We start from the raw sequence: 26,887 nt of genomic DNA, 5'->3' as shown, positions 1-26,887 counted from the left end.
TGGGATAAGCCTGGAATCAGGGAGACAGGCAGCTGGAAGGTAGAAAGGCTCAGAAAAGTTCATCCACAGGAAATGAGGTTCTTCTCATCGGATTGTGACTCAGGCAGTATTTTAGCCTCCTGAAAGACTCAGGAGATTAAGACATCATATCCAACTAAGAGGAATGTGTCATTTATTATAAGTAGATTACCCAGGTAAGGAATTACTAATTATACTCTCTCTCACACACACACATATATATATACACACAGATACATACACCTGTGTGTATATATATATATATATATATACAGATCTGTATACATATACACACAGGTACGTACATCTGTATATATATACACACAGGTACGTACATCTGTATATATATATATATACAGATACGTACATGTGTATATATATATACAGGTACGTACATCTGTATATATATATACAGGTACGTACATCTGTATATATATATATACAGCTACAAACATCTGTATATATATATACAGGTACAAACAGATACAGGTACATACATCTGTATATATATATACAGGTACATACATCTGTATATATATATACAAGTACATACATCTGTATATATATACAGCTACAAACATCTGTGTATATATATATACAAGTATATACATCTGTGTGTATATATATATACAGGTACATACATCTGTATATATATATATACAGGTACATACAGCTGTATATATATATATACAGGTACATACAGCTGTATATATATATACAGGTACATACAGCTGTATATATGTATATACAGATACACAACTTAGATATTGGAACTAAAGTGGTTGGCAGGTGTTTGTTCAACGAATCAAGGCAAATGCATGATTAGAGGCATATTATAAGCCATTATTATATATCTGAGGGGCCAAAGAAGTCAGAGTGCCACAAGAGAAAATCTGATGTGACACTAAATCATGAGTTATTGCCCAGTCTTTGAATGTGCTTGATCATGAATAGTGTAGATTCCTATCATTGGGCTTAGACCACATTTAAAATGCAAGTGCTTTGATTGAGAAGACTGGCACAAAATCGACACAAAAAGCCAAGGCAGATTTCAGAACATACAAACCAAAAGAAGAAAACAACGTTCAGTAAATATTGACAAACACTGAATTCCAGCAAAAGCCCGTATCAGATCACAAAGTAGAATCTGTGCAGTGTGATGCAGTGATCAACCAACACCACTATGAGCTGGTTTACCAAATGAAGCTTTGATATAATTACTTATCTTTCAAATTATTTAGTAAATTGACAAATACTAGTAAAAGAGACACGATATCTTTGAAATTTGAAAAGAAATCCTTGTAATAAATAATGAAAGGGTGGCTAATGGTTCAGTTAGGTGTTTTTGTGCCCAGTGAAAATAATTTACTGAAAGTTAAAAGGCAAAAGGAAATTGATATTCAAAACAGTGTTTCAGAGGTTTTCCCTTCATCCTCTCAAATTCCAACAAGTTTACCAATAACCTAGATAAAGAACTAGAACATATGGATATTTAAGATTTTAATATACTCAAAAGCTGAATGAGAATGTTGACATGAAAAAAGAAAGGATTAAGATAAAAAAAAAATATATGGTATTGAATAATGGGCTCTAATCAAGCTCAGAAGAAAATGATACTGAACATTAGTGTATGTGGAAAAGATTCAGGATTTTTAGGCAACCATAAGTTTAATACAAGTTGATAATATGTGGCAGCTCAAAAATTTAATACAATTTTAGCCTGTAGAAATAAGAATGTGGGGTCCTTATTGTTGAAGGCAATAAGCTCACTGTAGTTATAGGCAGCTTAGCCTAAGAAGAAAAGAGTCAAAGCTAGAGGTCTGTATAACACAGCAATAAGAGGAGGGAATAGTTTTAAAACATGCATATGGAATGTAAGTTGTTTATATGCCTGGTGTTCTGCTCTTCATGGAAGATCTCATTCCCTATTCCATGTGTTAATGGGGCTATCAATTACAGTCTCACACTCATGCTCACAAGTTCTTCCTTATTAATTTATTCATTTTTATTATTGGATACTAAAAAAGATAAGAACTTATTTTTTTCCCCTTTGAATTTCACTAAAGGTATTGTTGGGTGAGTATTAGAAAGCAGGCTTCTCTCCTTTGGTAGTAAAGTAGACAGGAATGTTTAAGCAACACATTGCTTCCCTCCTGACACTTGTTTCATGAAGTCAGATCTACTTTGGATTTCAGATCTTTGTATTTCAGATCTACTTTGTAATCCAATTATTTGGCTAAGTTATGTGAGTCAGTATGTTTTAAATTATCTTACCATCACCTGTTTTGAAAGCTTTGCCAAAATATACTATCCTTTCATGATGAATTTTGAGAAAAGGTAGGAATAAGGAGTATAGAAAAGCAGCTCACTTGCCTTGAACTAGCTTGAACTGGCACAAGTTCAGCACTTTTTTTCCTTAATTGAAAGTGAGGGGTGACACCATGCTGGCAGCCTTCACAGCCCTCGCTCGCTCTCGGCACCTCCTCTGCCTGGTCTCCCAACTTCGGCAGCACTTGAGGAGCCCTTCAGCCACCGCTGCACTGTGGTAGCCCCTTCCTGGGCTGGCCGAGGCCGGAGCCGGCTCCCTCAGCTTGCAGGGAGGTGTGGAGGGAGAGGCGCCGGCGGGAACCCGTGCTGCTTGCGGTGCTTGCGGGCCAGCACGAGTTCCGGGTGGGTGTGGGCTCCGCGGGCGCGTACGCAGAGCGTCCCTGGCCCTGCCGGCCCCGAACAATGAGGGGCTTAGCACCCGGGCCAGCGGCTGCGGAGGGTGTGCTGGGTCCCCCAGCAGTGCCGGCCCAGCAGCGCTGCGCTCCATTTCTCGCTGGGCCTTAGCTGCCTCCTCGCAGGGCAGGGCTCAGAATCTGCAGCCCGCGGTACCTGAGCCTCCCCTCCTCCCACCCCACCCGGTGGGCTCCTGTGGGGCCGGAGCCTCCGCCACAAGTGCTGCCCCCTGCTCCATGGCGCCCAGTCCCATAGACCACCCAAAGGCTGAGGAGTGTGGGCGCATGGCTTGGGACTGGCAGGCAGCTTCACCTGCGGCCCTGGTGCAGGATCCACTGGGTGAAGCCAGCTGGGCTCCTGACTGGTGGGGACTTGGAGAACCTTTATGTCCAGCTAAGAGATTATAAATACACCAATTGGCACTCTGTATCTAGCTCAAGGTTTGTAAACACACCAATGAGCACACTGTGTCTAGCTCAGGGTTTGTGAATTCACCAATCAACACTCTATCTAGCTAATCAAGTGGGGATGTGGAGAACCTTTGTGTCTAGCTCAGGGGTTCTAAATGCACCAATCAGTGCCCTGTCAAAACAGACCACTCGGCTCTCTGTAAAATGGACCAATCAGCAGGATGTGGGTTGGGCCAGATAAGAGAATGAAAGCAGGCTGCCCCAGCCAGCAGTGGCAACCTGCTCCAGTCCCCTTCCACCTTGTGGAAGCTTTGTTCTTTTGCTCTTTGCAATAAATCTTGCTGCTACTCACTCTTTGGGTCCACACTGCCTTTAGGGGCTGTAACACTCACTGGGGAAGGTCTGCAGCTTCACTCCTGAAGCCAGTGAAGCCCACGAACACACCAGGAGGAACCAGCAACTCCAGACGTGCCGCCTTAAGAGCTGTAACACTCACTGTGAAGGTCCACAGCTTCACTCCTGAGCCACTGAGACCACGAACCCCACCAGAAGGAAGAAACTCCCAACACATCCGAACATCAGAAGGAACAAACTCTGGACACGCCGCCTTTAAGAACTGTAACACTCACCGCGAGGGTCCGCGGCTTCATTCGTGAAGTCAATGAGACCAAGAACCCACCAATTCCGGACACAAAAGGACTTAGTTGATATCGATGGTGATATCAAAGAAGAGGTATTTATCTTTGCATAATTGACACAAATCTTGAATCTTCTCAGTTTTTTTCAGGGTCCACTTCATGATGTTTTACGAGGATAGAAATATCTAATTGTTCCCGATTCTGAGAGGTAATATCCTCCAATTGGTAATGGTTGGATGATCTTTATTCTTAAGCTATTTAAAATGGGTTAATATAGCTGGCATTTTAAAATGTCCTGGCTCATATACGTAATAGATCGTATGAGAAGCCACGCAAGAAGTGATAAGAGATTCACAAAGAGGAAACAATTATTTTATACATATGTGTGAAGGGCTGAGGTCTTGATGAGAGAATGGATTTGTACTGTGCAGCTACTGGTGGCAAGGTAAGAGCCAGAGGATTCCAGTTTCTCTTAAAGGGGATTTCAACAAAACATATAAAACTTCCAACAAGTAAACCTAAACTTGAATTATTCATAATAATAATAATTATAACACTTTAGATTCGTGCTATAAAATAAATTATTTATCTTCTAGATGACTCTAAGCTTCTAAAGTGTAAGAAAATAGAAGGTTGAAACAGGCAAGTGAAACATCAGGAGAAATTTGGAAGCATTCACTTGGGCAGGGCATTGTAATCTATGAAACTTACGCAAAAGGGAACTTTGGTTCTGGTTTTATTTCTTCCATTTCTTCAACGGGTAACTTTGAGCAAGACACTGAACACTTAACAAGGCTTATATGTCTCATGTTTAATGTCTATCTAAATTTTAATTCTAACTTTTAATTATTCCTCTATGCTTATCAACAATGAACAAAATTCGGTTAGGTAGAGGAGAATAGATGGTAGTACAAGAGATACAAGCAACACGAAAGATGACAGAGTTAGGAGCGACCGTGCAGCGTGAGGGAGTACACTGCAACCAGGTTTCTGACTGGAGAGAAAATTTTGCAGGAAGTTAAACAATATCATGTGGCTAGAATTCTAAAGATACGCCACGTCAAGCAGACAAATTGACTCTCAGGGTGGCTGGTAATAGGAATCCAGTAAGGATTTTTGAACAAATGAGTGACAATATGAAAGTTAAGTTTAAACAAAAAGTAGGTTCAGAGAAACCAAGTAGGAAACTATGCCAGCAGGTTCACTGAGGTAATAAGGCATTTTCCCACAGTATGGAAATATAAAAGATGAATGGGAATTTTTTTAAGTTAACAGAATGTGGTGGCTAAATATATAGATAATAATCAATTACCACGTTACCTGGGAAAAACGGTATCATTCACAGAAATAGTAAAGTTGGAAGGGGTGGCTACTTTCACCCTGTTAATGCTAAGCATGGATATTAACATGTAGAATATGATATAATTAAAGAACATCCAAACAGAAATGTCCAGGAGTGAGTTAGAGATGAAATGCTAGATGCAGCACGATTTTAACAGAGAAAGCCTGAAGTCTTGAGAATAAAAATAAAAGAAATGTTTGCACTCTGTGGAAGTGAAGAACTGAATAGAGAGAAACAATCCAGGCATCTCTGTTAGATTCTTGAAATCAAATTTTCTCAATATAGGGGAGAAGAAGCAAGAAAAAAAATGTAGCGGGGAGAAGAGCGTTTGCTGAGCCATGTTTCCTGTTTATTTCCAAACTATATACTAGTCAAATAGCTTAATCAAAAACCATTACCATGAAAGCTGTAAGATCCTAAAACATCTTGAGAAACGCTAAACTACCAGAGGAAGGCAAGCTATGATTCTCATAGGAGAAAGTATAGTTTCAGAGGCAGAAATAGAGAAAAGTGTCAAACTTCAAGAACATAAAGAAAAATTGAGAAGGAGTTTCTTCTGTTACTTTGTGATTTAAGAAAATAATTTAGTGAAAGCTAGAATGAACCAGCCCTACTATCTTTTAAATATACCAAATGTAGAGCACTGGTGCCTGCCTTTAACTGAGAAGCTTCTCTGAGATGCAAATATTTCCCTTTCATTCAGCTTCTTAAAAAAAAAAAAAAAAAGTAGTAGTCCCTCCACTACCAGCCTGAATCCTGCTCACAACATTGCTATCTAAATTCACCTACACTAGAGACATGCAAATGAGAAGGCAAGGCAGGTGAAAATTTTATCTGAGACTGGGCAACATTTGTCTCTCATAACCAACACACCTTTCATCTTTTGGGTAACAGCCAATCTAACAAGTGTAAGGTGATATCTCATTGTGATTTTAATTTGCATTTCTCTAATTATTAGAGATGTTGAGCATTTTTTTCATGTATCTATTGGTCATTTGTGTTCTTCTGAGAAATGTCTATTCAAGTACTTTGTCCATTTTTTAAATAGGATTGTTTTCTTGTTATTGAGTAGTATGTGACTCTTGTATATTTTAGGTATTAGCTCTTTTTCTGGTGTATGTTTTGCAAATATTTTCTCCAATCTATATGTTGCCTCTTCATGCTATTATTTCCTTTACGGTACAAAAGCTTTCTAGTTTGATATAATTCATTGTCTAATTTTGCTTTTGTTGCCTGTGCTTTTGGAGTCATAACGCTACCGATTTCTGAAATATAGCAAGCCCTTTTCCTGTTGGCAATTATTCAAAGCCCATTTGCTTCCAAACAACAAAGTGCTGAACCCATAAGGGGAAAGAAAGCACGGCTATTAATTCAAATAAAGTGAAACATTTTTAGAAAATATAAAAAAACTCCTAAATATTCCAAGTGTTATAAACACTTGTGTTTAAACAGGTCTTATAAACTAACCTACATAATATTAGGTGGAAACTAACACAAGGGGTGATACCAACTCATGACTGGAAACAAGCAGTGTTTCTAAATTGGAGGGACTAAACTGTTAGTCGATATTCTGTAGTTTATAGTTTTTAGTGTTAGGAGTATTGACTTAAATTTGTTTTTTAAACCTTAAACCAAAGCAACTCCTTATAGTTCTAATGAAAATTAGTGACATCATACTAAAATGTGAAATGCATGAAGTCAGAAATTTCTATTTTTATTGACTAGATTTACTAATAGTAAATACAGTTTTACTGTTTTTTTTAATTTTTTGTTTCCTTTATATTCCTTCCTTAGAACAGTACCTGGCACCTGGTAAAAATAAAGTATTTATAGAATAAATGAATGCATGAATTAAAAACTGAAAAATAAGGAGAACGAAATTCTGTGGTAGCTATAACTAGCCTCAAATTTAGGAATATCATACTGCATTTGCTAATTAATTAACTAGCTAAAGTAGACTATAAAAATTCTGATTATTGACTTCACACTTTATTTCAAATAATTTAAAGATAACATCAACAAATAAAGTGTCTGTACATTTATTCTGGAGAATTAGCTAAGCAAATTTCAGTATTAGTTTTGTAAAACTCACCAGAAGAATAAAAACTTGAAAATAAAACCTTTGCTTTCTTTTATCTTCATACTATTAAGAAACTTGAATATGTTAGTAATATTTTTTCTTTTTTTAACTAGGTAATAAAATTAAACATATAGTCAAACATATTGTTAGCTGTCAAACACATGTTTAAAAATTAGCAGTCTCTCTCTAAATTAAAATTAAATGTTTATTCTTTCTCTTACTTTTTTCACCATCTCTGTAGTCTTCTCTCTTTTGCTTTTCCTTTGTTCTCTTGAATTGCCCCCATTTCTTTTTTTCTCTAACTCTCCTTTATAAAATTCTAAAATAGATTCTCTTTGCAATTTCCAGTTTTCTTTATCAAAGTTACAAGGTAGGAATATATGCTCATGTCCAGAATTTTTCATCAGCTTCCCCAAAGAAAATGTATTATTTGTGAGTGATTGTAGTATACAGTAGCAAAATGACTTTTCAAATTTTCTCTCTTTAGAAGCCTCTAGAAGAATCAACTTATCCATAAACATTTTAGAAAACAAGGATTAGATGTGTTACCTGTAGATTATTCCCCTTAGAGCTCAGCTCAATCTCAGCTGAATAACGGCTGTCATTTAACAGCTTCCCTGACCAGTTGGTTCAGCTGCCTTACTGTTCGTGTAGCAATAATTTTTCCCTTAGATTTATCTTCCACTTCCGTTTTACCTGAAACCCAGAATAGCCTGGTCTTCTAATAAAGAAGGCACATATTCTGAAGTTCAAAATAAGACTCCTGAACATTAACTTTTTCAGACTTAATTTTATGAATTTAAATGCGTCAGTTGCTCCAACTTCCAAAGGTTAGGGTCTTCCCAACATCAACCTCTAGACGCATGAGTAAAAAATCATTCAGATGACTCCAGTTCCCAGCTTTTCAGTTCTTCCAACAAATGCCAGTTGGGAAGAAAACAACTTTCTCACCATCTTTGGTCTGAATTCCTTATACACATCATCAGTAACTAAATTAGTGGTAAGTTCACCATTGTAAATTTTGAGGCAAGTTCTACACAGCATAGTAAATGAACCACTAAATTTTTATCAATTTTACTAATCTTTTCTATGGACAAATGTATGAGTTTCAAAAAATGACATTATGTGCTATTTTTATATTATTGATTTCTTCTATTAGTTTTTCCTGTCCTCTACTTGCTTAGGATTTAATTTTCTCCTTTTTTTTTTCTGTTTTTTAAAATGTAAAAAAATATATATTTTTTTCTTTTCTAACATAAGCACTTAAAGCAATAAATTTCCCTCAAGGCACTACTTTAACTGTACTTCACAGATTCTAATATGCTGTACTTCACAGATTCTAATATGTTGTGCTTTAACAACCATTTAGTTCAAAATATTTTCTGGTTTTAAAGTAAACTGTTTAGAAAAATGCTTAATAGATTACTTTGTTTGCCAGTGATGTTCAAAAGTCACATGGACCTTTTTCTCTACATGTTTTAGCAACTATTGAGTGATTTTTTTAATGTTTGAACAGATTTGCCTTTTCCTCTTTTTTTTTCAGAGAAAAAAATGCATTAACAGCTTTTTAGGTGCATACACACTTCAGATTATTTCTTCTTAATAGACCATTTACCATTTGGAAAAGGCCTTCTCTTTAGTAATATACTCATCTTGAATACTTTTCTGATGTTAATATAGTCTTTAAGACTATTATGACTACATTCATTCTTCAATTATAGAACACAATCTAGTAATGTTTGCTTTATTACTTATGCTGTATTTTCTTTTTTAGTGGGGTAATTTCTATTACACACATGTTGAAAAATATTATTCCTTCCTCCGTGATTGTATTCATGCTTAATTTCTCTATGCTAAATATTGAACAATTCCTTTTTATCTTTCAAACCACTGATTTTCTTAATACATAACTGCTTGTTTATACTCTTCTAATTTTTATTTAAATGTGTTTGACTATATATATATATATATACACACATATACACACTGACACATTTCTTTTTCTAAATAATCCTATTTTGGGTCATAGTCTTGGGTCTTGATGTTTTGTAGCTTATCTTTTTACTTATTAATTACTTCTTTTATATGTATTATCTATCTCAAATGCTTGGGAACAATAATACTCTTCATTATGTCATCTATTGAGTCTACCTCTTGAAGTATTTCCACAGTGTATCATGATTTTTCATGTGGAATATGTTTCAGTAGTTTTTTTCCACACTTTAATATTCCAAATTCCAATGCTGTTTAAGTGATTTTTTTCAGAACTATGGTGTGTTTACTTCCAATAAGACCTCGGCTACAACACCAAACAATAAGCAATATTTACAATACTTACTTTTGGAATACTCACACTATGTAGGAGGTGTATTTTCTAGATCAACTTCATTGAGGTATAAGTTGTATACAATAAACTAAAACTATTTAATGTATTTTAATGGTATGGTTAAATGAGTTTTACAAATGTATTTAACCATGCAACCAACACCAGAATCAAGATATAGGGTATTCCGTAATCCAACAAGTTTTCTTATTCCATTTCATATTCAGTTCTCCCCAAACTATTCGATACCAATATATGTTTTTATAATTATAATTTAAATTCGCCTTACCTAGAGTTTCAAATAAATAGAGATGGAATTTGAAATAAAAAGTGCACAGGCCGGGTACGGTGGCTCACGCTTGTAATCCCAGCACTTGGGAGGCCGAGGTGGGCAGATCTCGAGGTCAGGAGATCGAGAGCACAGTGAAACCCCGTCTCTACTAAAAATACAAAAAATTAGCCGGGCGTGGTGGCGGGCGCCTGTAGTCCCAGCTACTCGGAGAGGCTGAGGCAGGAGAATGGCGTGAACCCGGGAGGCGGAGCTTGCAGTGAGCCGAGATTGCGCCACTGCACTCCAGCCTGGGCGACAGAGCGAGACTCTGCCCCCCAAAAAAAAAAAAAAAAAAGTGCACAACACTTTTGTGGCTAACTTATTTTGCTCAGTATGTTTTGAGAGTCATCCATGCTGTTGTTATCAGTAGTTTGTAGTTTATGTTCCTCATCAGTATTGCATTTAATAACTGTATTTCAATTTGATTATCCATTCACCCGTTGATAGGCATTTGCATCATTTCCACTTTGGGGCTATAATAAATAAAGCTTCTATGAAGGTTGTTATTCAAGGTGTTATATATATACATATGCTTTCATTTATCTTAGATAAATACTTAGGATTGAAAATTCTGGGCTATATGGTAACTATCTTTAACTCTATTTTTTTTTTTTTGAGACGGAGTCTCACTCTGTCATCGCCAGGATGGAGTACAGTGGCGCAATCTCAGCTCACTGCAACCTCTGCCTCCTGGGTTCAAGAGATTCTCCTGCCTCAGCCTTCCAAGTAGCTGGGACTACAGGCATGCGCCACCTTGCCCAGCTAATTTTTGTATTTTTAGTAGAGACAAGATTTCACCTTCGGCCCCACAAAGTGCTGGTATTACCAGCCTAAGCCACAGCGCCCAGCCTTTAACTCTTTTTATGAGAAACTGCTAAACTGTTTTTCCAATATAGTTGTGTCACTTTACTTTACCAACAGAAACGTCTAAGACTTCTACTTGTTCTGCATCTTCAGTAACACTTAGCACTGGTGTTCATTTTTAATTTCAGCCATCTCAGTGGCTGTGCAGCAGTATAGTGTTATGAAAAATTTTTAAATGAAGATAACATTTATGTACGGTAGAGTACACTCTTTTTTTTTTTTTTTTTTTTTTTTTGAGACGGAGTCTTGCTCTGTCACCCAGGCTGGAGTGCAGTGGCACGATCTCGGCTCACTGCAAGCTCCGCCTCCCATGTTCACACCATTCTCCTGCCTCAGCCTCCCGAGTAACTGGGACTACAGGCGCCCGCCACCACGCCCGGCTAATTTGTTGTATTTTTAGTAGAGACGGGGTTTCACTGTGTTAGCTAGGATAGTCTTGATCTCCTGACCTCGTGATCCGCCTGCCTCGGCCTCCCAAAGTGCTGGGATCACAGGCGTGAGCCACCGCGCCCGGTCGAGTCCTCTCTTTCAGTGTTCAGTTCTGTGAGTTTTGATAAACACATATAGTCCCTTTCATCAGTATAATCAGGATACGGAGTAGTATTATTCCCCACAAAATTTACCTGTGACCTTTTTAAAGATCATACTCTTGCTCCCACCACGTCCTACCCCTACAACAACTGATCTATTTTCTGCCTCTATAGTTTTGTCATTTCCAAAACATGATATCAACAGGGTCATATATTAGATTGCATTTTGAGTTTGGCTTCTTTTTTGTAGCATAATACAATTGAGATTTAGCGATAGTATTGCACTTGTGTTGCACATATGTGTTTTTGGTAATTATGAATGAATTTCATGCTTATTTATTATCCACTGAATTCTCAGGCTCACCAACTCACTCATGTTAAAGTTACACCACTGATCAGGAAGGAGTGAGACCTTGAAACTTGAAATAAGAGTCGTCTGGTTGGACGCAGGCAAAGCAGAGATTCTCAACCCATTGAGCCCCCCTTGTCAATGGAAACAGTTTTCTCCACTATGTGTGAGGGGACTTACAAATCTGTTCTTAAGTAGCACATTAGCAACGTCTTTAAATTACATTATATAGATATTGTTTTTCAAATTAACAAAACAGGAGGGTATACAAAGATTCTTCATGGTTGGCGATGGTCTCTTGTTAAACCTTAATTCTAGGTTTGAAAATCCAAAATAAAAAGGTGTTAAGACCACTGTATAATTGGAAATACTCTGAAATGTGTCACATTTGAGCAGTTTAAGCATTATTCTCTATCTTGGTTTTTTATAGATTACTGGCATAGCATTTGGGGAAGGAATCCTAGCTTTTAGGTAGTAAAAGGGTCATGACAGCTAAAATTCCTCTTATTACTGTCTCATCACATACTCCAACCACATTATTTTCTTGACTAGTTGTTCTGTTTTGTGCTAAATCACTAAATCTAGGGCACTGTTGTCTCAGGTGTGCAGCTGCAGTTCATTTATCTGGGTCTGCTGCAGTAGAATACATAATAATATTCCTTTCTGTTCTCTTCTTGCCCCTTCTTCAATGAAGACCCTAAAGAGAATCTCTAGATTTCCGAACAAAGTTTCTTTTTATTTAATATTCTTTAGATAACTGGGGAAAATGCAAAGAGGATAGGAATCAGGCTCAAGAGATCAGTATTTAAAATTTAGCTTTACCCCCACTTGGGCAACAAACAAAGTTTCAACAAAGTTTTTAAATAAATATTATACTATCTGGCATACACTGTTATTTTATATAGTAAATTAGATACCATATATACCAATACCTAGCCCAAACTCTGACACTTAGTAAATGCTGATGGATGACTTATTATTAAAACTATGCTCACTGAGAAAAAATGAGATATAAATCTAGGTTTGCCTACGTATATTTTGTTCTTTGACACAATCATTCATATTTGAAATTAACATTTATTTTTATGATAAAAAATTAGCATTTATTATTTATCAGACTGTGTATGGGTTTACCATTGTGGACAAAATGCTGTCCTGAGATGTTCATTCTAAAATAAATAACCCTGAAATATTCATTCTAAAATAAATAAATAAAAAACCCTGAGATGTTCATTCTAAAATAAACTAGTGGAGAATCTACAGAGCAGTATGTTCATAATACTGTAGGGCAGCTTAACATTTGTTGTAACAATTAACATTTATTCAGTGCACTTCCTTGCCTGACATACTTAATTTGAAGAAGAGTATGTGAATAGGGGCAGAAGTATGTTAGCAGAGGTGATTCTGACCTGTGATTTCAAGCATCTTACAATCCTTCATCTTTAGTGTGGGTGTGCCTTTTCATTTCAGATACAGGCTTTACCAAAGAAAGTAAAGCAACTAAATCATGTGCAATACATATTAGGATTTCAAAATATATTCTACCAAAGAATGACTCTAGAAAAATAAAATATATTTTCCTTAGTTTGAAGTCAGCTCAGAAAAAAACCCACCTTTTATCAAAATGTAGTAGAGGGGAGAAGGTAAAGCAATCTTTGGAATTATATAGGGGGTGGTTGTTTAGGGAGATTTAGTACATTAGCAGGAAAATTGAGCATTCTTAAGTGAAAGGAGGTAAAGGCCTAATACACTGAGAAATGAGGTAAAAAGATCAACCTCAGAGTATTCAAGTTAAAATGCCCAAGACCTACTGGGAGCCTAAGAACCATGTCTGCCATAGTCTACCATCTGGAAGATTAATTAAGAATGAATTAAAGGTTAGTATATGCAAGTATTTCTTTACAGAAATAGTAAATGCATTTCATATTTGAGAAAGCCTACACAGCAACAGTAGATATTAATATCAAATTTATAAGTTAATCAATTTTAGCAAATATTCTTAAGATGTCATATTCTAAAAAAAGAGTTTTTTAAAAACCGTATGATATTACTATGCCAGTAAAATCTTCACGTTCCTCCAAAACAATGTTTAGGCTTATTGTTCCAAGTGGTCAGTACTCTGGGAAAACTAAGAGGAAAATTTAATTTTGAGGAATTTCATGTAGATGTCTTTTCCAGTATTTTATCTTCCCTCCTTACCTGTGAACCCATGTTGCAGCAAACACTTCTTTACATCTTTCTGTAGTTACATCTATCTCTACAGTTGCATTGGGAAAATAAAATTCTTTTTCTAAATCTGGGAATCTATATGTAAGGTCACCAAACATGGGGAATTTAAGACAAGCATCATGATTGTCTATGGTGGACTTCCTGGAGAATTTATACTTCTTGAAATACAAGAAAATTACTTGCAATTAAATGTATTTTTTCGAAATACATTTCTAGATTTCTTGGGAAAAGAACTGATTAATAAAATATTGATACAATGGGAGGCAAAGGACTAAGGTTAGAATGGATCAACTCAATTTATAAGCTTATTAGTGGTGGAACCATGGGGAGCTTCCTTCAGCTCTCTGGGTCTCAGTTTTCTCATTTGTAAAATGAGAGTGATAATAGTACTTTTATCACAGAATTGTTATCAGAAATAAATGAGTTAATAACTATAAAGCACTTAAAAGAGAGCTTCCCACATAGTGAACTTTGCATTTGTTTGTGTTAAATAAAAACATAAAGATTCCAATATTAGAAAATTAAAAATAGGATGGAGATAATCTTAGTATGTTTAGAGATTATGATGCCACAGAGCACTGGCTCAACAATACATGATCTATAATGAAATATCTTTATGGTATCTCTCAATATTAATAGCCAGATGAGCCTTCTAATGACCCCCAGCTAATTAAACTGATGAGAGAAAATAAGAAAAGAAGTGACTCAACAAAGTGAGATACAAGGACTAAATTGCCCAAGACTGATCCCTGTAGCTTAGACTCCCAGGAAGCAAGTCTGTATCCTGCAGAGCAGAATATTTTAGGAAATGAGACCTGCTCAATGGAAAGCAGATACATCAAAGTGCATAAGGCAGTCAATCCTGGTAGGATGCTGAGGTTGTGAGGCTAGAAGCCACATCATGAAGCCACATCATGCAGCCACTCTGCATGTCCTAGACCTTCGATGGTGCCAGGGAAAGGATTGATGCTCCGAGTGAGGGCAAGAGGATGCAGCTGTGCTACATCCCACTGCTGTAACACGAGACTTGTGGTCAAGCTACTGATTATGCTGAATAGGGTGTGGCTTGTGTTTTCCTAATCAAGCATATTAAATGCTTCACAATTCAAGAGCCAATGGTCCTGTCCCAAACTCTGACATTTCTTCTTGCTAAATTCCTCTGTGCTGTCTGAGAACGAAAGAGGCTGTGGAGGAATCATGCGTCAGCTATAGCTCTAGTGACTGAATTTTCACCTCCTGTGGTTGCTGTCTGATGATTTGCCTGCATTTGCCTGACAGAGGTTTTAAGCAAAACTTAAGCTTAGTCCACCGTCTTCTTTCACGGTTTCAAAAGTATTGACGAAACATGTGGGACACAATCTTTCTCACAGTGGTGAGGTAGCAGCATTTTAGGATGCAACCCATGTTCATGCTACACTAACAGCTCAGAGTGCCACTGTGCAACATACAGAGAAACGACATTCCTGAGAAGGTGGACTTAGTGAGCTGGACCACAGAATCTCGAGAGTTTTAAAGCCCACAGTGAATGATTAGAATGGAAGGGAAAAAAAGGATGAAAAGTACAATAGAAGAAAGAGAAGAAGGAAGGAGGAAAATATGAAGGAAGAAAAATGAAGGAACCCAATTGGTGTCCTGAGCATAGGAGAGATGTTTGATTAAAATGAGACTGTTAGGCCAGGCGCAGTGGTCCAAGCCTGTAACCCTAGCACTTTGGGAGGCCAAAGCAGGTGGATCACTTGAGCTCAGGAGTTCAAGACCAGTGTGAGAAATATGACAAAACCCCATCTCTACAGAAAAATACAAAAATTAGCCTGGCATGGTGCCACATGCCTGTAGTCCCACCTACTCAGGAGGCAGAGGAGACGATCACCTAAACCTGGGTAGGTTGAAGCTGCAGTGAGCCATGATCATGCCATTGCACTGCAGCCTGGGCAACAGAAAGAGAGACCCTGTCTCACAAAAATAAATAAAAAAGAACTGTTAATGAAATTATATCCCTGGTACCCTTGCAACTTTGGTCTTTGCCATAACTGGTATAAATGTAAGGCACTGCAGTACAAACGACTGCAGAAATTTCTTGAGAATGAAGTTCTGATCCATCGACTCTGTAAGAGTTTATCTAATCATATATTCATTCAAGACATATATATATATATTTTTTTTCAAGATGGAGTCTCGCTCTGTCACCCAGACTGGAGTGCAGTGGTGCAATCTCAGCTCACTGCAAGCTCCACCTCCCGGGTTCACGCCATTCTCCTGCCTGAGCCTCCCAAGTAGCTGGGACTACAGGCGCCCGCAACCACGCCCTGCTAATTTTTTGTATTTTTAGTAGAGACGGGGTTTCACCGTGTTAGCCAGGATGGTCTTGATCTCCTGACCTCGTGATCCACCCGCCTAGGCCTCCCAAAGTGCTAGGATTACAGGGGTGAGCCACCGTGCCAGGCCTCAAGAAATAATTTTTAAACACATAATGTTCTTGATGCTCTTCTAGGTACTGGTGAACGAAACAAAACAAAAAAGTCTTCCCTTATATAATCTTCATTTTAGTGAGAATATGCAAATACTGTTTATGTTTATATGTATATGTATATATATGTGGTGTACTCATTTATCAACTGTGTGATATCAGATGATGATCAATAAAGAGAATCAAAAAGTTGGATAAGGGATAGTGTCATGATATTTTAACTTCAGATAATGTTATCTGAGGAGTCCCCTCTGAAAAATGTGAATGTTGAGCAAAGATCTGTAAGAAGAGTGGGAATTAATTATTTGCTACAAGGGGGAGAGTGACCTAGATAGGGAAAACAGGTACAAAGACCCTGACACGAAAGTCAAAGCTGCACTGATCACAAAGCAAGAAAGCAAAGTGGGGACAGGAGAATGTTGGGAGGTGGGGAATTTAGCCAGCTCAGTAATGGAGGACCCTATTGCCATGCATAGGGATTTTAAGCAGAGAATGCATGTGACTGTAATCTTTTTTTAAAAAAATCATTTCAACTTTTATTTCAGATTCAGGGGTACATGTGCAGGTTTGTTACATGGTGTATTGCCTGATGCTGAGGTTTGGGGTACCCACCCATGATCCCATCACCCAGGTAGTGAGCATAATACCTAATAGGTAGTTTTTTAGTCCATGCCTTCCTCTCTTGTGTCCCCCTCTAGTAATCCCCAGTGTCTGTTGTTTACATCTTTATGTCTATGTGTACTCAATGTTTACCTCCCACTTATAGGTAGAAACACGTGATATTTGGTTTTCTGTTCCTGACTGTGATCTTAATTAACTGCATTTTTTTTTGAGACGGAGTCTTGCTCTGTTACCCAGGCTTGAGTGCAATGGCGTGATCTCAGCTCACTGCAACCTCTGCCTCCCGGGTTCAAGTGATTCTCCTGCCTCAGCCTCCCCAGTAGCTGGGATTACAGGCTCCAGCCATCGCGCCCGGATAATTTTTGTATTTTTAATAGAGATGAGGTTTCACCATCTTGGCCAGGCTGGTCTCAAATTCCTAACCTCGTGATCCACCTGCCTCGGCCTCCCAAATTGCTGGTATTACAGGTGTAAACCACCATGCGTGGCCTGAACTGCATTTTAAAATGAGCACTAAGACTGTAGAAAGAACAGATAGAATGAGACTTGAAGCAGTCCTGATGTTGGTGGCCTGAACCACAAGGAGGAGCATTGAAGACTGTGAGCAGCAGTTGATTCTGATTATGTTTCTAAGGCACAGCTAACAGGATTTGTTGCTAGATTGAGACGTCATGTGAAAATGTTCATAAATACTGAGTTTAGGATGCGTTCCTGTCGCATTTTCATAAATAAGATTGGCATTTAATCTTTAAAGGGAAGATACAAATTAATTATGTTTAATATGATATTCCATATGAGATCATCTGTGACAAGAGTGCTTATTCCAAATTTTAGAAATTCCCTAGAATGTTAAAATAGTACAATACAAAAATGCATATAACTTGAAAGGAGGAATAAAAAAAGGAAAAACATGATGTATTCCTTCCCACCTCTCAACATGCTAAAATATCGCTTTTAAAAGAAATGTACAAAAGCAAATAGATTTGAAACTAGTAAATCTTAGGAAAAATTGGATTTTTAATAACATTATTGTTTTGATGATAAATAGGTAAACCAATTCAAGGAGGGTGGATCCTTAGGATTTGGAATGAGCAACCATCTTAGAAAAACCTTTTAAGTGTGGATTTTTACAGGGAATAGCTAGCGGTGCCTCGAAAACTGAAGAACTGCCTCTCCTATCCTTTGATGACAGACAAACCACTGCAATAGGCTGGGCTGATTTGTCACTTTTCAGCAAATGTCTGTCAGGTACATAAAAGTGAATAGGTGCTGAATTCCCCCTTCTTTTGTGGGAAGACTGAGCTAAATGTGGTCAGCTCTGAAAATTCATAGATTGATAACCTTACAGTCAATCAAGCAGGGTATGGTCAAAAAATGATCCAATAATGAAATGCTAATGTTCACCCACAGACACTACTTTCTGAAGGACTCATCTAGAAGTAGATGGGGACCTGTTCTCTGAGTGAGGATGTGTTCTCTTACCGGGCAAAACATATTCTTTTAAATGTGTCTATATGATATCAGTGGCCGACATACAGAGCTAAGATAAAATGTTTACACAGGAGGAGTAAATAATTCATTACGATTCAACATGAGAAATGTATGGACTGTAGTAGTCTTTAGGGCTGTTTACATATTTCACACAAAGCTGTTCTCACCATTTAGTCATCTCATAGGGCTTGCATTTTTCCATTTCCTTTGAAGTTAGCAGAGGTCATTTGAGTTGCTTCATTCAAAAACAATGTGAATGAAAATGATTTCGGTCACTTCTGCATAGGGGCTCTAAGAAACAGATCATGATCCACCCATTCTTTCCTGCTACAGTGATTGGGTAAGCACAGTTCCTGCTGTAGCCTCCATCACCTGGGATCCTGAGTGGCTAATGAGAGGCAGGGCCCTCTTGCCAACCTCCACTGGCTATGTCGTGTGAGCAGAGTTCACAGCTATTGTTTCAAGGCTGACACAAATGTAGAAATGGTGCCATGAGATATTAGAACATAATAGCCAAATTAAAGATTTCAAAAAAGGGTCCTGGAGTTTGAGAGCTCGGAGCTGAGCCTTAACAAGTTAGTAGGAGTAAGGTGAATGGAAAGTTCTTACAGTATAAAACCGGCCATACAGAAGAGAGAGAGAATGACGTGTTAGGAAAACTGTGCAGCATGGTTCATCATGACTGGAGATCAATAAAGTGTCCGTAAGTAATATTGGAAAAGTATGTAAAGATCAATTAATAGTGGACCTTTTTGACAGGCTTATTTATAGTTACTTACTTTTGTAGAGATGATTTTTTATTAAGTGCTTGATGCATACAAAAACATCTAAAGCATAATATGATAAATACTATGTAACTGACAAACAGCTTAAAAATAAATTAAAAATATACTTAAAGCTCCCTGTAGGTAAAATTATTCATTCACCTTCTTTTCATCACCACAGGCAAACATTATCCCAAATATTACTCTATGAGCAGTGTAATCGTAAACAATATATATTATTATTTTATTTACTTGTAGATGATATATAATATCATATTATTTTTGAAATTATTCTATTTTTAAAATTTGTATTCTGGCATAAGCATAAGACACTCATTTAAAATGCTGTATAAAAATGTGGTATACAGGCCGGGCGCGGTGGCTCACGCTTGTAATCCCAGCACTTTGGGAGGCCGAGGCGGGCGGATCACGAGGTCAGGAGATCGAGACCACGGTGAAACCCCATCTCTACTAAAAAAGAATACAAAAAAATTAGCCGGGCGCGGTGGCGGGCGCCTGTAGTCCCAGCTACTCGGAGAGGCTGAGGCAGGAGAATGGCGTGAACCCGGGAGGCGGAGCTTGCAGTGAGCCGAGATTGCGCCACTGCACTCCAGCCTGGGCGACAGAGCGAGACTCCGTCTCAAAAAAAAAAAAATGTGGTATACGTACACTATGGAATACGATTCAGCCTTACAAAAGGTGGAAACACTGTCACTTGCAACTACATGGATGAACCTTGAAGACATTATGCTAAGTGACAAATAGAACATGATATCGTTTATATGTGAAATCTAAAAAAGTCAAGTCATTGACGCAGACTCTGGAATGGTTAATTACCAGAGGCTGGGAAGGTGGAGGGGATTGGGGTGAAGTTGGTCTAAGGATACAAAATTTCACTCAGCCAGGCAGAAATAAGTTCAAGAGATGTATTGTACAACATAGTGACTATAGTTAATAACATATTGTACACGCACTTGAAAATTGCTACTAGAGTAGATTTTAAGTGTACTCACCACAAATGTATGAGATAATGCATGTTAATTAGCTTGGTATAGGCATTCTACAATGTATACATATTTTAAAACAACATGTTGTACATCATAAATATATATAATTTTCATTTGTCAACTAAGAAATAAAAATAAAATACTGTATGGTACTCCGTTATTTGAATACAATAATTTTTTTCTTTATTGTCCTACAATATGGCATTTAGGTCATTCACTATTATAAACACTGGCACAGCAAACATTTTGTAAATATCTCCTATATATGTGCAAGAGATTATCTAGAATGTACACCTGAGTGTGAAATCACTAAGAGTATGCCAATCTTGAATTTAACTAGATACTGCTAAATGAAGAGAAGAGTTGAGACTTATCCCAGAAGCCAAAGGAAACTCTTGAAGAATATTTAAGCAAGGCCATCAACGTGATCAGATTTTGTTTTAGAAATTTGTAGCAAAATATGTAGACTTCATTAGGCTTGAGCAAAAATTTATGAAGATGTGAACTAAGGCAGGGCTCAAAGCAGTAGAAAAAAATAGGAAAATCACAAGACATTAGGTAGCTAAATGAGGAAGAGAGAAATAGTATGCTCGGTTTCTATATTCACTAGCAGGCCTGTTCTCCGTCCCTGCTCCTATTTCTGAGTTTCTTCATGCACTTAGGTAAATTATTATTTATCTTTCTTCACACATTTTTTTAGTTGAAGGCAGAGAGCTATTTTGTATTGCTAACCCACTGCACATAAGACATCTTTTTAGGGTATTTGTGAAAGCATATTATAATGTTGCAGTTACTCTTTTAGAGTCACATTATTATTATTATTATTATTATTACTATTACTATTATTAGTGAGAAAGGGTCTCATTCTGTCACCCAGGCTGGAGTGCAGCAGCACAATCTTGGCTCACTGCAACCTCCCACCTCCCCAGGCTCAAGTGATCCTCCCACCTCAGCCTCCCAGGTAGCTGGAACTACAGGTACACACCACCACACCTGGCTATTTTTATTTATTTTTAATTTTCAGTAGAGACGAGGGTTCACCACGTTGCCCAGGCTGGTCTCCAATTTCTAAGCTCAACAGATTTGCCTGCTCTGAGATTACAGGCATGAGCCCTAAATTTAAATCTATGTGTGACCTCTCCTTCCTCTGTTTCTTTTTCTGTTCAACAGAGATAATAATATTCACTTCACTGGATTGTCATTAATATTAATAAAATATTTAAAGAACATATAGAAGTTACCGTGGCATATAGAAGTTACTGACTAGGATTAGCTATTGTTATTAAATTCTTGAATCAAACCTGAAAGTAGGTGATAGCATCCCCTAATAAGAATACTGACATCTAGAAAATTTGATTAAACTATCCAGAAGTTTGACTAGAAATCAGGAGATTTAGGATTTGAAAATGGTGATGTTTCCATTAAGGCACATTCCCCATAGCTTCTTCCCTATTTATCGGGCCCCCATTCCGTTTTTTTTTTTTTTTTTTAAGTTTAATGGACCGTTCTTATTTCCTCTTCACTCCACTATTACTCTATAGTTTGATTATTTATTATTCTTCAAAAGGTAATTTATATATTTTTTCACTTCTGAAGAAGGGAATTTAGATTTTATAGCTTGTATATGAAGTTATTAGGATGAAGTCTGGACTTGCATGGATTTTCAAACTTTAACCCTTACCTCCTGCCAGATGAAGGGAAAACAAGTTATTGTTTACCATTGTGTAAATGGGAGACTTAGAGGGCATAGAAGTTGTGCACTAATATGAATTTATACTCTAACAATCAATTTGAATATGAAAATATAGAATGTGCTTAGTTAGCAAAAGATTTACAAAAAAAAATACATGTTTTTGGCTACGCTAACAAGATAGTAGAAATTGTGCCAGTGACTCAGAAAAACGGGTAGAAATAAGGATTAATTGAATACTTTTACTGATGAGCCAAAATATATACCCATATATTTATTATTTTTTCTGTCTAACGTACTTTGGGGGGTCTCCAATAATTTTATTTGCAACTGTTTACTTTAAAAATTTAAAATTTTGTGGTAAAGCACATGGTGGGTTACTTCATGGGTGCAGCTTTCAAGTTAAAGGATGTCTTTACATTAGCTAATACTGGCGGCGATACTGGGCAATATCTGGAGACATTTTGATTGCCACGATTATAAGAGAGTGCTACAGGCATCCAGTGGGTAGAGGCCAAAGATGCGGCTAAACATCCTAGAACGGACATGAAACTCCTCCCAGCAAAGAATTATCCATGCCAATGTTTCAATGAGGTGGAGATTGAGAAAAGCTGTCCTGTATTTATGGCAGGTTGAAGTTTCATATCACCCTAACTTTTGATCACAAAGCTGTTTATCGTGGTATTATCTTGAATTTTTGGCCTTTCAATGTCAGCCTGATCCCAAAGCAGAACACATTAAGTGGACAATTTTAGGGTGCCAGGTGTTAAAATCATACTGTTTAAAAAGAACAATAATAAACAGCGGTACCGCTACTCAGTTACAATTAGAACATTGATAAATATTCATTGCTCATAATGTCCTATTGGCATTAAAGCATGATATGATAAATGATCACATAATTATTTCACTACAGCTTCAACATTTAAATATATAGTTTTGGAAGCAATTAATCCAAAGTGGATTCGTGTTTAGGCAGGATTGTGATAAATAAACTGTCAACAGTGGCATAGAAATCTAGCTGCTCTCAGCATAGGTAGTTTATCCTACACATGAATATACTGTGTTCTTTACATTTCTCATTTTTGTCATTGTCACCAACATTATAAAGAACAATGAGCATTGTTTAGACAAAAACTAAATGTACCTTATTTTCCCTAACCCACCTAACTGAAATTGATTTCTCTTATATTTCCAAAGTAATGTTTTTATGACTCCATATGAAAGAGGCTAAATAGCTGGATCATGATATGTATGTCTACGTCACACATATCACGAAGTACATCTCATTTACACCTGACCATTTCTCACTGCGCTATTGCATTTGATCGTGTCCTCCCTCCAACACATGGTCCACATCATCAGTTATCATAAAAACAAACAGAGCTCTCGGCGTGTTAGTCACCTATTTTAAAACTACAAATTTCATCCCCTTGCCAATAGAATAAATGCCTAGTGAGGGACACGAAATTATTTTCTTTTGGGTAACAACCTCAGTACCCAGCTTTATCCCTAGTTTCCTTCCCTCTCCTTTACCTTTTAAATGGATTTAAGAGTTTTCATTCTTGGACAAATCAGCCTATTATTTTTTCATATACACACTATTTTCTCTTACTCGATGGCTTTTTTGCACTCACCCTCTAAGTAATTTACTTTTCAAGGCCCAGTTCAAATAACATCCTCTTTGGGCATCCTGCCTCTACTTCACACTGCGGCCACATCATGTTCCCTTTTGTTTCACAAGTTCATAGCCATTTTGCTGCTTAGTCTTCTTTTTTCTCTGGTTTTGTAGTCTATGGTTTTCTATGTTTGGGGATAACTTAATACATACTTCTAAACAGTTTATGTCATCTTTTTCCATGATTAACTTTCATCAAAGCATTTACCATTTGGGAAAAAAAACAATGTCACACTATTTATTGCGACATTGGTGCGGTCATCAAAAGATAAAGGACTCAAGTAACACAGGGCAGATTATACTCCTACTGGTCCCTGGCTCACCAACTTGGTACTATAGGATAGAAATAATATCCAATCATAAAGTCACAATTTTAATTGGTGGAGCACACCGTCACATTTTTTCTTCTCAGTATACGTTGTACAATAATGTTGATGAATTAACATATTGCATTTGATGAATTTTCAGCTAATGGTAAGGACTATTATAAATGAATTTGAATGGAAGGTGGTTAGTATTACTCCAAGAGTGTTTTAGAAAGCTTAAGTGCATATTGATAGAAAGGGCATATGCATTTTAGCCATTTAATACATTTCTAATACCAACTAGAAGTGGCATAAAATAAGCTATCAATATTGAATAAATGTTCTAGCAACATAAATTATAAATGTTAAGTGACTGGCATAAAATATGCATAAAACATGGTGCTTATTAGTAGTCTTACACAGTTTCCTTTCTAAGAAGCCATTACTATTGTGATGACCTTAGGTAAACAGTAACAAGCTTTAGAGACAGCCATCCATTAAGTCATTCTAAATTTAACTAACAGAGTAAATTCCATAATTAGAGATGTTTCTGCACACACAAACATGGCCTGAAGAAAATTTTGGGTGAAAAAATATTCTGTGAAACGAGGGGAACCTCAAAGCGATGTAAAAGAAAACCCTTTATGCTCTCGCTCCTGATTTATCACTATCATTTGCTCAGTATATGAAATATACTGAGTTAATGAAATAATCTATACAACAAACCCCCAAGTCACAGGTATACCTACATAACAAATCTACACACCTATAGTCCTGAACTTACAATAAAAGTTAAAATAAATAACTAAACTTTTCTACTTTTCTTTTTTTCCTATTCTGGTCTATACAAAATGATTTTTTTCACTGATGTCACAGAGGAAATTCTCTGAGAATTACAGTTAATCAGACATAAGTTTAGAATTCCAGCTGCCCCAAATCTTGCTAGGTGTGTGATCTCAGCAAATTACAAAATCTTATTAAAACCCAGTTTCCCTAGCTATAAAACGGGAACACAACAGTAACTGCACCATGGGATTGCCATAAGCATGGAACGGAATGTGCTTATTACTCCCTCATTATAGTGATGGTTCAATAAATAAATAAATGAGGGTTATTGTCTTGTTTTCTCTTCCTTGTTTTTTGTAGTCTAAATCAAACCTCAAAGAAAGTAGTATTTTCAAACTAAGCACAATTTTATGGTTGCTGTTTTCTATGTTATAACAAGTTGGGATGAATTTATAATTCCGGTATTTTGTTTATGTGTAAGATACAGATTGTTCAAGCAGTATTAACCACTCTAGCACTGTCTAATACATTAGCTACTAGGCACAGGTGGTAACTGAGCATGCAAAATGCAGGTAGTCTCAATTGACACGTGCTGTGACAGCACAAGACGCACCAGATTTTAAAGGCTTAGGAAAAACATAGAATATCTCATTTCTTATATTAATTACGTGATGAAATAATATTTTGTATAATTGAGTTAAATAAAATGTATTATTAAAATTAATTTAGTCAGCAACACTTGCCTGTTTTAAGTCGTGTTTTCTAGAAAACAAAAACTGCATATGTGTCTTGCATTATATTTCTTTCGGACTGCTTTTTAACTGGCCGACAGGTGCCCGGTATTTAGCCCCTAAATTCTAAGGAAAATTATGACAGAATAGCAAGCCAAAGAGGTCCGACAGTACTCACCGCTTGGCGATAGTCGATTGTCCCTTTGTGGTCGCCAAAATGTATCTGGAATTGGTTCCTTCGCCTCGTTGACTTCAAGAAGGAAGCCGCGGGCCCTTGCGGTGAGTGTCACAGTTCTTAAAGACGGTGTGTCCGGAGTTTTTTCCTTCAGACGTTCAGATGCGTCCGCAGTTTCTTCCTTCTGGTGGGTTCATGGTCTTGCTGACTTCAGGAGTGAAGCTAAAGACCTGCACAGTGAGTGTTACAGCTCATAAAGGTTGTGCAGACCCCAACACTGAGCAACAGCAAGATTGATTGTGAAGAGTAAAAGAACAAAGAACACACGCAGCAGAAACAGACCTGAGCAGGTGCAGCTGCTGGCTTCCGTGGCCAGCTTTTATTCCCTTATTTGGCCCTGCCCCCATCCTGCTGATTGGTCCATTTTACAGAGTGCTGATTGGCCCATTTTACAGAGTGATGATTGGTCCATCTTACAGAGTGCTGATTGGTCCATTTTACAGAGTGCTGATTGGTCCATTTTACAGAGTGCCAATTGGTCCGTTTTACAGAGTGCTGATTGGTCTGTTTTTACAGAGTGCTGATTGGTGCATTTACAAACCTTTAGCTAGACACAGAGTGCTGATTGGTGCATTTACAATTCTTTAGCTAGACAGAAAATTTCTCCAAGTCCCCCCCCAACCCAGGAAGTCCAGCTGGCTTCACCTCTCACCTTTGGTGACTTTGGGGCTACTGTTGACTGCCAGGTTAGCAATTAGAAAGATGAGCTGAATACAAAACAGAGGAGAAGCAGGACATGCACGGCTTTCCAGGCATCATGCATCTGTCACTCTGTCTAACCACAAAACCCCTCTGAAATTAGTGGTTTTTGTGTGACATTGCCTTTTTAATTTTGCGTAAATACTCAACTCCAGCATCGTCCCATACAAAGGAGGGAATTCTAGCAAGCAAAGTTTTAGCCTCAGCCATGTTGACATAACACAACCTAGTACATCATCTATTGATTGTATTTAGTTAAGGATTGTAAAATTGTGATCTTTTAATTCTGTAATTCTATATTTCAATTCTGTATTCCCTTGTGGATTTATTATCTAAAATACTCTGCTTTTAAAAGAATAACTTTCTGCATTTGCTAGACCTATTTGGTTATCCAGAGATATTTGTCTAATTCCTATTAATTATAAATTTTCAGGGTAATAGATGGTTGTCTTAACAACATTCAATGGCGTCTGATGAGTGACGCTTTGTTCCTCTCTCTTGTTTTTATCTCCTCTATCGCCTCCTTTTTCTCCTTGTCGGAGAATGTAGGCTACCATTTGAGCTCCTGGATATTTTTA

General features: G+C 37.2%; 1 long non-coding RNA gene across 1 annotated transcript in view; it reads right to left on the bottom strand.

Moving 5' to 3' along the window:
* The window catches only part of LOC131382552 (uncharacterized), a 39,316-nt gene extending 13,430 nt beyond the window's left edge, over nucleotides 1–25,886 (bottom strand). The window contains exon 1 of the long non-coding RNA XR_009212111.1: nucleotides 25,554–25,886. This is a non-coding gene — a long non-coding RNA (uncharacterized LOC131382552). The remainder of the gene's footprint in view (nucleotides 1–25,553) is intronic.
* Between the last annotated feature and the right edge of the window lie 1,001 nt (nucleotides 25,887–26,887).

The sequence above is a fragment of the Hylobates moloch genome, unplaced genomic scaffold (assembly GCF_009828535.3).
Source record: "Hylobates moloch isolate HMO894 unplaced genomic scaffold, HMol_V3 SCAFFOLD_49, whole genome shotgun sequence".
Lineage (NCBI taxonomy): Eukaryota > Metazoa > Chordata > Mammalia > Primates > Hylobatidae > Hylobates > Hylobates moloch.
This window is presented reverse-complemented; position numbering and strand designations above follow the sequence as displayed.